The sequence below is a fragment of the Erinaceus europaeus genome, chromosome 16, assembly GCF_950295315.1.
Source record: "Erinaceus europaeus chromosome 16, mEriEur2.1, whole genome shotgun sequence".
Lineage (NCBI taxonomy): Eukaryota > Metazoa > Chordata > Mammalia > Eulipotyphla > Erinaceidae > Erinaceus > Erinaceus europaeus.
In genome coordinates, this window is record NC_080177.1 from 15903153 (window position 1) to 15917239 (window position 14087).

The 14087-nt window shown below is 42.5% G+C and overlaps 1 protein-coding gene across 2 annotated transcripts in view; it reads left to right on the top strand.

The window, feature by feature from the left end:
• Positions 1-14087, top strand: part of SEMA6D (semaphorin 6D) — a 790451-nt gene that overhangs the window by 583747 nt on the left and 192617 nt on the right. The gene's annotated exons all lie outside the window — the stretch shown is intronic.

Here is a 14087-nt window from a genome sequence, read left to right on the forward strand (position 1 = left end):
TGAAGCAGATCTGCAAGTGTCTGTCTATCTTTCTCTCCCCATCTCTGTCTTCCCCTCCTCTCTCCATTTCTCTCTGTTCTATCCAACAATGATGACATCAAGAACAACAATAATAACTACAATAATAAAACAACAAGGGCAACAAAAAGTAAAATAAATGAATATTTTTTTAAAAAGTCAGGGTTTCCAAGCTCTCCCTACTTCTCCCCTAACCCTGACATTCTGCTCTCTCCATCTCCCTCTCCTTCTCCCTCTCTCTTTTTCTCTCACTGAAGTCTTTAAAAAGAACTGAACCTGAATACAAAATTGTAGATAAGCTTGGGCAGGGTGTTCAGTGTGCATGTATGTGGGTAATGTATGAATGTAAGAGAGGTTTCAGCATGACAGGATTTGCCCATGTGCTGGTTTTTGCATTCCAGTGTTCCTGGTATTCGTAATGAGGAAAAAAGCAGGTGTTAAAAATGAAATACTGCACATCCAGTGTTGATCATGTATTGGTCTTCCTTCACTCCCCATCCCCTCCACTTGTTGAGGGAGAGAAGGTACCACACAGAAAATAGGAGTGGTTACAGGTAAGGCTTAGAAGGTGTGGGTGGGGTTTTGGGTTTAAAGCCTGGATTCCGAGGGGGTTTGCCCTCATTCTGGTGACCATCATAATGACCATCATCATCAGTCTCATACTTTCTCTCTCCCTCTCTCTCTCTCTCTCTCTCTCTGTCTTTCATGCCCTAACATGTTTTGTTTTCAGTAAAGTGTAGTTTACCTGAAAAACCATGCTCTCTTCCCAATTCACTGGGTTCCAAATATATTAAAGGGAAAAGGGGTGCAGACATCTGCCCCCCCCTCCAACCTAAGGGTCCATTACGCATAATCTCTACAAAGAATTGGGGAGAGAACATGATTATTCAGGTAAATTAAACTTTATTGAAAACAAAACATGGTAGGGGCATGAGAGAGAGAGAGAGTATGAGGTTGACTTACATTATGATAGTCACCAGAAAGAGGAGTGAGCCCCCTCAGACTCCAGGTTATAAACCCAAAACCCCACCTACATCTTCTTTTTTTTTTATTTTTTAAAGTCTTTTTAAAAATTTTTTTTTAATATTTTATTTTATTTATTTTATTTATTTATTCCCTTTTGTTGCCCTTGTTGCCACCTACATCTTCTAAGCCACACCTGTAACAACTTCTTTTTCAGGGTGGTACTTTTCTCTCCCTCAACACACCTATCTGAATCCAAGGTGCAGTCTTCCTAGCTTTTCTCAAGCTTTATGAATTTCTTTATTATTATTATTATTATTATATTTATAAAATGGAAACATTGACAAAACCATTGATAAGAGGGGTACATTGCCCACCCCCAGAGCTCCATATCCAATCCCTTCCCTTGATAGCTTCCTTATTTTTTATACCTCTGGTCGCATGGACCCAGTATCATTGTGGGGTGTAGTGCAGAAGGTGGGAGGTCTGGCTTCTGTAATTGCTTCTCCACTGAACATGGGCATTAACAGGTCAACCCATACTCCCAGCCTGTCTCTCTCTTTCCCTAGTGGGGCGGGGATCTGGGGAGGCTGGGCTCCAATACACATGGTGGGGCCCTCTGCCCAAGGAGATCAGGTTGGCATCATGGTATCATCTGGAACCTGGCGGCTGAAAAAGAGCTAAGCTCTAATGTACAACAAATTGTTGACTAATCTTGAACCTAAAGGCAAGAATATTGCAGATAAAGATTGGGGTCTCCATTTTGGAGAAAGCTCATAAGTCTATTTAAGTTATACTCCAGAGGGCCCATTACTTTACTAGTTTTTGCCTGAGCCTGATAACTAATATGCAGGTGGACCCAGGTTATTGTCTGGGGAGATGGTGTCATAGTTGGAAAATGGACTAGGGAAGAGAGTAACTCCCAAATATAGGGAAAGTATATAAATATTGTTAACTGTAAACCCTACCAGTTTGATCGGGGGCCTATATTCAGGACAGGGACCTGTGTAACCTCTACATACCTTTAGGTCTGAACTCACATTCTGTGGTCAAGGCTAGGAACATTCCAGGCTGCACTAATTTCAGGACCCATCTTTCTCGGGTGGTAGGTAGAGTATGTTGTCCAACCTCTCTACCATTGATGATCCACAATGAGGGCAAGGTCTGATGGGGGGTCCACAAAGGGGCCCATTATGTTGTTCCTGATGTTATGATGTTCCATCATGACTTTCTAAGCAGCACTGTCAGTGCCTTGAGAAGTGTTTTAAGAGTCCTTGGATTGTTTCAACCCAACTGCTAAGATACAATTGATTTTTATCCTGCTGTTTTTTTTAGAAAATAAATTTTTAATCATATACTATTAGTCTAGAGCCTGCAAATTTAGCTCCCAAGTGTGAACTTGAGCAGGAATGAGCTGTTGCCTTCTTCTGTGAGTTTAGCAGCCAGGGCCTGTGTGAGTCACCACTCCACTTTGATCTCATTGTTAACTGAGTCCTGGATTTCCCGCCCCCCCCCCCCAAAGCTCTTGTTTGTTACTTTTTCTCCAAACTCTTCTCAAGATTACCTAGAGTCTGAGGCAGAGGATAAGAAAAATTCATCACCTTTCAGATTCCAGTCTGTTGCCTGGAGGCTTGTAGGAAACTGGCTGAGAAAATCACTGTCAGCAGTTCATTAGGGGACAATGAAAAGGAAGGGACCATGAAAAGTACTTGCTAACTGGACAGAGTTGTGCTCTGTGTTGTGTGATGAAATTCACCCTCTTTTTTTTCCCTCTTTAGGAGAGATAGTAAAAAGTTTCTGTTATTTGGGAGTCAGGTGGTAGCGCAGCAGGTTAAGCACAGGTGGTGCAAAGAGCAAGGACCAGCATAAGGACCCTGGTTCAAGCCCCAGGCTCCCCACCTACAGGGGAATCACTTCCCAGGTGGTGAAGTAGGTTTGCAGGTGTCTATCTTTCTCTCCCCCTTTCTGTTTTTCCCTCCTCTCTCCATTTCTGTCTGTCCTATCCAACAACAATGACATCAGTGACAATAACTACAGCAATAAAACAACAAGGGCAACAAAAGGGAATAAATAAATTAATTATTTGAAAAAAAGTATTAGATTTTTTTTCTGTTATTTGTAAAACAACTGTAGACTATTATTTTGCTTTGAGTGTGACACTGTAAAAGAAATCAACTTTAAGGGAAGAGAAAATGGTCAGGCTTATGTATTTCTTTGGCGCTTGACTGTGTGTGTGTGTGTGTGTGTGTGTGTGTGTCTTTAAAACATGAATAAATATTGTGGAACATTCCTTCTTTTCTTTTGAGAAACTGTTAGCACAGCACCTAAGCCTTCCCTGCAAAATTAGATCACTAGGTTTAGATTGCATATCTGTTGAGTAAATTACATTGAGCAATATTTGACTTCTCATGTTAAATGGGATGTTACCTAAATCTTAAGGCTGAATTAGAGATAAACTAAGTTAATCTATGTAAATATCTATAACTGTGCCTGGGACAATATAATAGTTATATTTAGTCTAACTATTCAGATACTCTTAGCATCTTTTCATTTTAGTTCATTTCCTCCAATAGAGCATTTTTTTAGGCATCCACTTGGTATTGTCCAGATAAGATGCCTTTTCTAATTCTGTCTCTTCTTCCTTAATTGAGTTGATTCTCAAGGTTAATGCACCTTCATCGATTGAGCTTGGTGAAGGCAGAAAGAAAGTTCAGAGAATATTCACACCAGGAGGAATAATTTTGGCTCCAACCTAGCTTGCTGATGATCTAACTCTCTCTGGGCTTTGATGTCTTCTTTTTCTGCCAGTAGAGGGTGATCCTAGTGGTCCCCCTTCAGTGTCTGGCATGTTTCCACTAATGTTATTTATAAGTTTAAAGTGTGTGAGTGTAGAGACAGTGGGTGCATACTAACTGAAATAGAACTGTTCTGTTTCTTTGGAAAGTGAACCAGCCCTAGGAGAGGCACTCAGAGGCTGAACTAGGCATGTAGACCTCTCACCATGTCCCTGAAAAGACCTCCCCTGGAGGCTGACAAGGCTGGACAAGCAGACCAATTGGCTGGTACCATGGTAACACTTTCAGAAGAAACTTGCCTGTGGATATGTCTACACAAGCCTCTGCAAAGTAAAACATTCAATCAATGAGTGGCATTGTCCGCTTGACTCCTTTGCCCGATTAGTGTGACAGATATGCTCACTGAATTAATCGAGTCACTTTTCTATAATATGGCTATCAGGATTTGAGATATTTGGGGGATTGTTTGGTTTTGCTTTTTTATACTATAGACTTGGTTTAGCTAATCTCAATCTTGTGTTTAGCTTCATGTTTGACCTTTCCCACCTCTCCTTTTTGGGAAAAGTAGAGAGAGAGAAACATACCTTAATGAAGATAATCTCAAAAATCATTATATGGGGCAGTCAGAGTGAATGATTGAAGTGACACAGCATTTACTTCTTGGGGAATGTGGACTGTCATTGCTGAGTTAAAAATATCAGTTCCTTCCTCAAAACAGTGGAGCTAGTAACTTTCCCATACAATTTCGAGATTCTACAAGATGGTGCATATGAATACTTTGATATGATACGGTCTGATAATTCTGGTGGTGTGTGGGGTGAGTATTACTGAGATGGCTTCCCACATGGATAAGTATTTGTCCTTTAAACTCAACAAAGAATTGAGGAGAAAGCATGATTTTCAGGAATTTTAAGCCTTATTCAGGAAAATTAAAAATACATACGTTAGAGTACACATGGGCAGAGAGAGAGTGAGAGAGACAAAGAGCATGAGAGCCATTTACTCACATGTTAATGCTCCCAGGGGGGGAAGGGAGAGAGAAAAGCCATGCTATAGCATCTGCTTTTATAACCTTCCAAGCCCTGCCTTCACTTCCTTTCTAAGCCATAACCACACCTGTTAGCACCACCATTTCCTGTGCAACATTTTCCTTCCCCAATAGTTTGGGAAACATATGTGCCTGGGAAACATATATTCTGGCATGGTACAACAGTGTCCATGTTCTCCAGGTTCTCTCTATTTATTCCCTGACCTTAATACTGGCATTTCTGGAGCTGGATCTCCAAGGACTGGGAAAATTGAGAATTGATGCCCTTTGGTAGTGGAAGCTGGAAATAAGTACTCTCACTACAGGGTCAACCACAAGCAATTCTAGAGACCAGATAATTTCCCGGGTATTAAAACTCTGGAAGAGACAGCCAAACCACTTAGAGCAGACCAGTATTTTTTGCCAATTAGTCACCAGTGGAGCTAGACAAACAATACTTCCTGTATCCAGTGCTGTTTCTCTGAGTTTTCCCATTTCTCTCCTTCAGTGAGAATACAGCTACTAACTCCTTGGTTATATCTGGTGGATGATGGATAAAAGCAGTAGATAGAGGTGGGGAACATTAGATTCATCTTCAAGCCTCAACTTAAAAGAAAATATACAACAGAGGACTTCAACTTGTGGATGGCATATGCTGTGGTTGATGGTAGAAAGCATGTAAGTTTTCAGCTGAAAAGTTCTCCTTGATCAGTGAGACCACAGCCCATGTATGAGAACTGTCCCTTGGCCCTGGACAAAACGAGTATAAATACAAGACAATGAGTTCTAACCAAGTAATTGTGTTCCTTGGTAAGAATGTCCCTTAACATGTAGCCTATAAATCAGTAGCATTGGTAGGGCCTAGAAACTTCCTAAAAAATGTAGAATTCACCACCACCCCCATGTCAAGAACATCTCTGGAGTTCTGAATTTGTGGCATAAAAATGCCTTTGTACAAAGAAATAATGTGAAAAGAAGTCAAGTTTTTGTCTAGGTCTATTATATCCTTATTTAGAAAGTCAAGCAAGCTTAGACAATAGTGAATATTGTCTAAGAAAATCCAAGTTCAACAAACCTTTGTCATTTTTGTTAACCTGGAAAACACAAAGGTTGAGGACACAGCTATTTTCTGAGGACCTTCCAAAGTTCAGCTTTGATTATTTTAATTAATTTTTTCTTCCTATTCATATTCCATCTGCTAATCAACAGATGTAAGTTAGGGAGCAAGCAACATGTCATAGGAAGGGGTCACAATGACAGTGAAAGTCTAGAATCACAATGTGATGCCAAGGTCTGCACTGAACACTAAAGATGGAGCTCCAGCAGGTCACAGAAGATCAGCGATCTTGTTGCCTTCAACCAGATAACAAAACTACTCTCCTTGTATTCACAGACTGCACTGACTTCCTGAAGCACACTCTCACTGCCTAGCTGTGTGCAGTCACTTGGCATTTTTGAACCCTTGAAGGAAACGTCTCCTTTGGCATGGATTCTGCCCAGATTCTGTAGGCTTGCGGGCTGGGAGGGGAGCACACAGATGGGAGTATCAGCATATAGCCTTCTGTCCTCACTGTGGAGGCAGTCGAGACCACTTGTCCTCCCAGGACACCGGGGACAGAATAACTGATACTTAACGTTTAGAAATGAAGATGAACACACAGCCTCTGGTTACTTATTGATCGCCGTCCAGGGTTATTTTTAAAAAGCAAATCAGCCAGCTATGCTGACACCCAGTGTGTTCATCTGCCCCACTCCATCTTACTGTCAACACACCATGATCTAGTGAGCAGGAAAGGCAGTATACCAGGGGCACAGTTGCAGCAGCTGAGTGTGTGTGCTAGCCTGTCTTTTTTTTTTTTTAATTATCTTCTGTTTGTGCATATATTATTTATCAGTGCGCGTGCTATTTTCCCTGGGATTAGAGAGGTTCTTGGAAAGATATGTTTGTCTACTGACTTTTCTGATAGGGAATCAGTCTGGAGATGACCAAACTCTAAATGAATAAATGGCCCCTAGCCTGATAGCCAAAGAATATTTCTGGAAAGAGATACCCTGCTTAACTATCCTCTTTCACACCATCCTGTACCCCAGCCCATGGCTGCCTGGAATCCCTAATGTGTATGAGGAGGGACCTTTTTTTTAGAAAGACGCTTGTGTGCTACACATACAGGTATGTACGCTTAGAGATGGGAACAAATGTCTTTGTTAGAAGTCACTGGTGAGAAAATGCCCCAGTATCAGCCTGGCCCGAGTTGTCTTCCTCAAATGAACAAGCCTGCATGTATGCAAAAGTAGTGCTCCCACAACAGTCCGCAGTCCTGCCAGCAAAGATCTGCAGTGCTGACTAGCGTCATAAATACCTGTCTCCAGCTCTTAGCTAAATAGAACAGAAAGATTGCCAAATGTCAAGAACCACAACCAGGACCAGGAATAGAAATGTGGGAGTTCTAAGTTCTGCTTGTCCAAACGCTTCCCCAGGACAGAATCATTACTTTAGCTCAATCCACTAAATAATAAGCCCAGTGAGTCAACAGTTCTGACTCATGTTAGATCTTGGCAGGGAAGTGTGAGCCTGTGCTCAGAGCACTGCTGTGTCTGTGGCTATGGGCAACTTCCGGGAGGCTAAGTGGCAGAGTTCACAACCACAGTGTGAGATGTGAGAACACTGCCATGTGCTGCCTGTAGGTCCTGCTGTGCTGGGAGAGGTGTTTTGCCAAGATGGGGAGAATGGTTCCGGTATTACCATCTACCCCCAGACCCCCACTCTCTACACAGAACAGTCAGTACACCCTGAGTCTGCTGGACCCTCAGCTCCACAACTTCCCTTATCTGTGACTCTAAGGACCTCAGGTGACCTCCGTACACCTTGAACTTTTTTTTTTTCCCCTCCGGGGTTATTGCTGGGCTCGGTGCCTGCACCATGAATCCACTGCTCCTGGAGGCCATTTTTTCCCCTTTTTGCTGCCCTTGTTGTTGTAGCCTCGTTGTGGTTATTATTATTATTGCCATTGTTGATGTTGTTCGTTGTTGGATAGGACAGTGAAATGGAGAGAGGAGGGGAAGACAGAGAGGGGGAGAGAAAGATAGACACCTGCAGACCTGTTTCACCGCCTGTGAAGCGACTCCCCTGTAGGTGGGGAGCCGGGGGCTCGAACCGGGATCCTTATGCCAGTCCCTGTGCTTTGCGCCACATGCGCTTAACCCACTGCGCCACTGCCTGACCCCCTTCACCTTGAACTTCTACCTGTTAGGTGCACACACCCAGACTACTCCATCTTCAGGATATTGTTGTGTTCAACAGCTAACAAAGCCATGCATATCAGAGTACTTCTGCAGCATGAAGAGTGAATAAAACCAAGAAATTAGGGGCCAGGCAGAGGCACACCTGGCTAAGCACACACATTACAGCGCTCAAGGACCTGGTTCAAGCCCTGGGAATCCACCTGCAGGGGGAAACCTTCACAAGGGGTGAAGTAGGACTGCAAATGTCTCTTTGTCTCTTTCCCTCTCTATCTCCCTCTTCCGTCTTAACTTCTCTCTGTCTCCATCCAATAATAAATAAGTAAATAAATAATTAAAAAAATAAATTAAATTAAACCAAGCAATTAGGGCTGGAGAAGTAGCTCACTGACTAGAGTGTCTGCATTACCGGGTTTGAGCCCTGGTACCATATGGGAGGTTCTGTGGCAGTGGAGGAAATTCCTGGTGCAGTGGCATCTACCCTCCCTCTCTCTCACTGAATGAAAAAAAATAATAATAAAGTAGCCTAGACAGATCGCACATGCATGGGAACGTGCAGTGGCCCACCTAGTAGACAGCTCATGTCACTATACTCAAGGCCCCTGGTTTAAGCTCCCAGCCCCCACCTGCAGGGGTTCAGGGAGCTTCACAAGGTAGAACAGTACTGCAGGTGTCTTTCTTCTTCTCTGTGCTCCCTTTCCCTCTGGATTTCTCTGTCTCTATCCAAAATAAATATAAATAAATAAAAATATAAACAAAATATTCAAAAACTACACATGCATGTGTTTCCAGTTATAGACACACACACACACACACACACTGAGAAATATTAATCTTTGACCATGACACTTTGACCCCATACACATTTCCAGAAACCCAGAAAGCGGGGAGCTGCCAACTTCTCCAGAGGTGAACGGGTGTGCAGGACGGTTCTGTTAATGAGAGGATGTTCGTAGTGGCACTGAGAGCGCTGATTCAACAAACCTAGACCCAATCCAGGGCTCATGGGAGCAGATTGCTGGCCATTGAGGTTATAAATGACTTCCTGACCGCAGCCTTCTGTGGGAGCTTTAAGTCCATGAACCTCTTCAATCTCTGCAGGTCAGATCTAGTGGCTGAAACCATGAGGCAGGGTGCCCACTCAGCACCCCTGGGTCACAAGGCATTCGTTACAAACCATGGGAGTGAGGGTGGCCAGGGCTCAACTTCCTTGTCTCCAGACAAGGCTGCAATTCTACTCATTTTCTAGGAACTTTGTTCTAACATAGCTCTCTTTCCAGAACATGAAAAATCCAGGTATTGGATCTGGGTTGTTCAAATCCTTCCTTCCACTGAGCCAGCACAGAAGCTGCTAGTCAGTCCATTCAGGTCTTGGAGAGAGCTCAGTTTATCTTTAGCACCTTTTCTTTTTCTTTTCCTTTTTTTTTTTTTTTATTTCACTTTGACTTTCTGTGTCCTGGATCTAAGCACCTGTTGTAGGAGGCTGTGCAGAAGCAGACTCTGAAGTGAGCTGCTGAGAGTGAATGATTTACTGAGGAAGGAGAAGCTGGGAGGGAGGGAACGCAGGGTGGGAGTTGAAAAGTCAGGCAGAGTCACAGCTCTGACTCATTCCCGTGGGGAGCTCTGGAGCATAAGCGACACCTGAAGGGTGTTTTTTTCACTGCAAGTTTAGAGGTTGAGCTTCACAGACCTGCACTGGTCAGTCACTGGTGAGGACACTTGGGGGATTTCAATCTCTTGTATACTTCTGCTGCACCATTAATGTAGCCCAGGACTATGAGTAGTCTACTCACAGTAGACTACTATGAGTAGTCGTCAGGTTACCTTTGTAGGAGAGTGACGGGAGTGAAAATTAAAAGAACATGAGATAGGTGCATGGAAATAGTAGCGAAAATCAAGGTCTGGAAATCAAAACATTGCTGTCCATTCTCGTGTTCACCCTTTGCTCCAAAGCTCCCCTCTCTCCCCTCTATCTGATTGCCTTTGTGTCTCTCTTTTTAAATTATTATCTTTATTTATTTGATAGAGATAGCCAGAACTTGAGAGGGAAGGGGGCTTTAAAAAGAGAGAGACAGAGAGACACCTGCAGCACTACTTCACCATTTGTGTAACTTTCCCCCTGTGGGGAACTGGAGGCTCAAACCTGGGTCCTTGCACACTGTAACATGTGTGCTCTACCAGGTGCACCATCACCCAGCCCTCATGTCTCCTTTTAAGACAAGTCATTATATCAAATCATGGCTCCATTTGCTTAAGTGGCATTGGTAACGGTACTTAGAGAATTTCACCCATTTGAACCCCTCTCTGATTTGACCATACTGCCTTTTCAAGTCTCACCTGTGGTCCTGCACAGTCTTAGTGGTATCTGTTGATTGCACCTTGTGCCATACTACCACTACCACTACTTCTACTACTAATACTACTACTAATAATAAAAAGCTAGAATTTAATGAGTGCTTATTTCTCTCAGGCACGAGTTTCTTTACTTACATAAAGTAATTCAGTCTTTACCTGGGTTTATTTACCTTGGTTAATTCAATCTTTACCTCCATTACCTGGGTAAAATCTCCAGCTTTATTGTACATATGAGACAAGTGGACCAAAATATTTTTTTCTAATAACTGATAAGTCCTAACAGAATGGCAATCAGCAGAACAATCATTCTTCAGAATATGTTAGGACATACTGTCAAATAATTAACAACTGCTTAGAAAATGCAGACTGCTTCCGATATGACCACCCATAGTTTCTGAAGCAAACGTGGTACAAATCAGCTTAAGCTTCTCCTAGAATAGAATGGTAGCAATGATCACTGGGGGGGGGGGGGGGGGGCACTGTCTTTCATGTTCACAAACCAGTTTCAAGGCCTTATGCAGGTAATGGAGAGAAGCAAGCAAAACTGTGTCCTGCTTCAGAGTGCTTGTAGTTCAAGAGAGAAAACAAGATAGGTGACTGTCTTCTGCCTCACATCTTCCCCTACTTATGAGTTGTCCTTCACAATGGAAGGGAAAAAAATTAAATAAAACTGAGGTGTCAGGACTGTGCCTTCAAAGTCTTGTAGCATATCTCCATTGATCTCAGGTCCAGCCTCCTCTCTGTGGCTGACTTCATGAAGAAAGTCCAGTGTTTCACCTCTGCTCTCACAAAGGCCCTCCCAGTCCCTTCCATACAGAACTGCTATCAATACCCAGAAGCAGAATCACTCACCTTTGCACCCTTGTACCTATTGCCTAGCATACTCTTCTTCTGTTTGTTTAGCCTTCTTCACCCTATAAGCCATATACTCTTTATTTATGTGTTTTTGTTTGTTTGTTTGTTTAGCAGAGCCAAGGCTTCTCACATGCATGATTTCACTACTCCGGTGTTACCTTTACATTCAGATAGAATGACAGAGAGCAAGGTGAGAGACAGACCACAGAATGCTAGCTACCTTAGCACCCCCCTCCATATATAGTGTCAGGGCTCAAACCTTGGCCACACATATGGCAAAGAATGTACCCTACCTTGTGAACTCTCTCTCAAGCCGTGTGTCAAATATTCCTAGAAGATGTCCTTTCTGTTCCAAGGCTATGTTAGCGACCATGCCTGCTTGTTCCCACAGCTCCTGGTATTTACCTCTGTTATCCCGCTTGTTCTTCTCCCTGGCACTATTTCTTTCAGCCTAAGGGAAGGAGATAAGAAGCATTATAAATAGCACTGACCTAGGAAGCACTATCAAACACTTTCTGCTAGGAAATATGTCATTTTTTTTATCACCACTGTGGAAGACTTACAAACATATTCATCAAACTTGTACATGATATTAAATGAGACAGGCTTACTGGAATTCTAGATATGGGGAAAAAAATAGAAAGTGTTCTTGAGAGATTGGAAAATGATTTCATCAACAAAGCTGAAATGTAATACAGTAAATGCCAGGTCATCCTCCAAAGACCACAAATCCAGTAACATAGCTATAGGATGGCTACGCATAAATAGAGTGGAAAAGCACTTAGGATGCAGAACTAACCATGAGATAAGTATGAGTCAGCAATGAAGTGCCCTTAGGGAAAGAACATGCAGGACAAATTCCGTATTTCCCAGATGCGTGAAATGAGACGTGATGGATGATGCAGGGAAGAGATTGTTTCCTTTGCTCTGGCTTTAGCGCTTACTTTCAGTCACCACCTCAAAGACTAATGGAATCGAGTTTTAGAAAATATTAGGGAAATCTAGTTTTATTTTTACCATAGTCTGGAGAAGGAAACTACTGTTTCTAACAACCAGTGATTCTACATTATATATTTCTAAACAGCCACGATTAAGACCATGCCACATTAATGAACCTTAACCCACTTGTTTCTTTATAACAAGTTTGCAAAGTTAGGGGCCAGGCGATGACACATCTGGTTAAGCACAAGCATTACAGTACATAAGGACCTAGGTTCAAACCCCTTGTCCCCACCTCGAGGGGGGGAAGCTTCAGGAGTGGTGAGGCAGTGCTGTAGGTGTCTCTTTCTTTCCTTCTTTCTTTCTTTTTTGTCTCTAGCACTATTGCTGGGGCTCAGTGCCCACACTATGAATCCACTGCTCCTGGTGGCCATCTTTTTTCTCCATTGTTGTTGATGTTGCTGTGATTATTGTCGTTGTTGCTGCTGTGATTGTTGTTGGATAGGACAGAGAGAAGTTACAGAGAGAAATTCAGAGAGGAGGGGATGACTGAAAAGGGGAGAGAAAGATAGACACCTGCAGATCTGCTTTGCAGCTTGCAAAGCGACCCCCCTGCAGGTGGAGACCTGGGAGCTCAAACTGGGATCCTTACTCTGGTCCTTGAGCTTTGCAGTATGTGTGCTTAACCCAGTGTACTACCGCCCAGCCCCCTTATCTATCTTTCTCTATCTCTATCTCTCCTCTTAATTCCTCTCTGTTCTAATCAATAAATAAATACATTTGCAAAGTAAATCTTATCATTCTTACAATTTCATAGATTTTTTAAAAATAATAATTTCACAAGAATAAATGAGAGACCAGAGCAGTGCTCAAGATTGAACTCAGGACCTCAGGCCTGCAAGTCCAACCCCTCCTACCTCTTCTGCACCTCTTCATAGGTTGCAATCAATTTTGGCGAGGAACATTGCCCTCACCAGGAGCAAAAATAATTCCAAGTCAAAAGCATTTGCTTAACTTTTACCTGTTGCATGTTGTAATGATACTGAAATAGCAGATGTGAATGGGCACCCAGAGAAGATGAAAAAATATTGAGATGAGTCAGTACTGAAGGCTGCTAATCGTCGCTTCATAAGAAGACAGAAAGTCATTTGCACAGCAAGATTTAGACATAGGAACTTCAACTAGGGGAACAGCTCAGTGTTAAGAGCACAGGACTTGCATGCCAAAAGCCTCAGAAGCTCAGATCCCATTCCTAGCACTGTCATCTGTCAGAGAACAGTGAGAAGTGTTCTGATCTTTCTCCCTTGCTCACTTTCTAAAAATAATAAGTAGTAGTAATTTAGACGAATATTTTCTATATTTTAGTGTTCACATCTTGATTAGTTAATATCTACTATCATTACACATTGAAATGTGACTATTTGTTTGTTAATACACATAGTGTTAATACACATCTGCTACTAAATTTATACATTTGCCAAAATAAAATAATTTACAAAGGTGTGGCAAGGGCTGGTCAAATAGTTCATTTGGATAGTGTTCTGTTTTGCCACGGGTGCGAGCCCTGTTCAAATTGGGCCTCTCATTGCTTTGAAGGAGGCTTCAGTGCTGTGGCCTCTTTTGCTGTGCCTTGCTGTCATTTTGTCTCTATCTAAAAAGTAAGTAAAATAGAGGTCAGGCAGTAGGACACCTGATTAAGCACACATGTACAGTGTGCAAGGACTTGCTTCAAGCCCATAGTCCCCACCTGCAGGAGGAAAGCTTCATGAGTGGTGAAGTAGAGCTACAGGTGTCTCTTTGTCTCTTTTCCTCTCTAGCTCTCCCTTCCCTCTCAATTTCTTTCTGTTTCTATCCAATAATAAATAAATAAAATTTTTGAAAAAATAGTGGGCCAA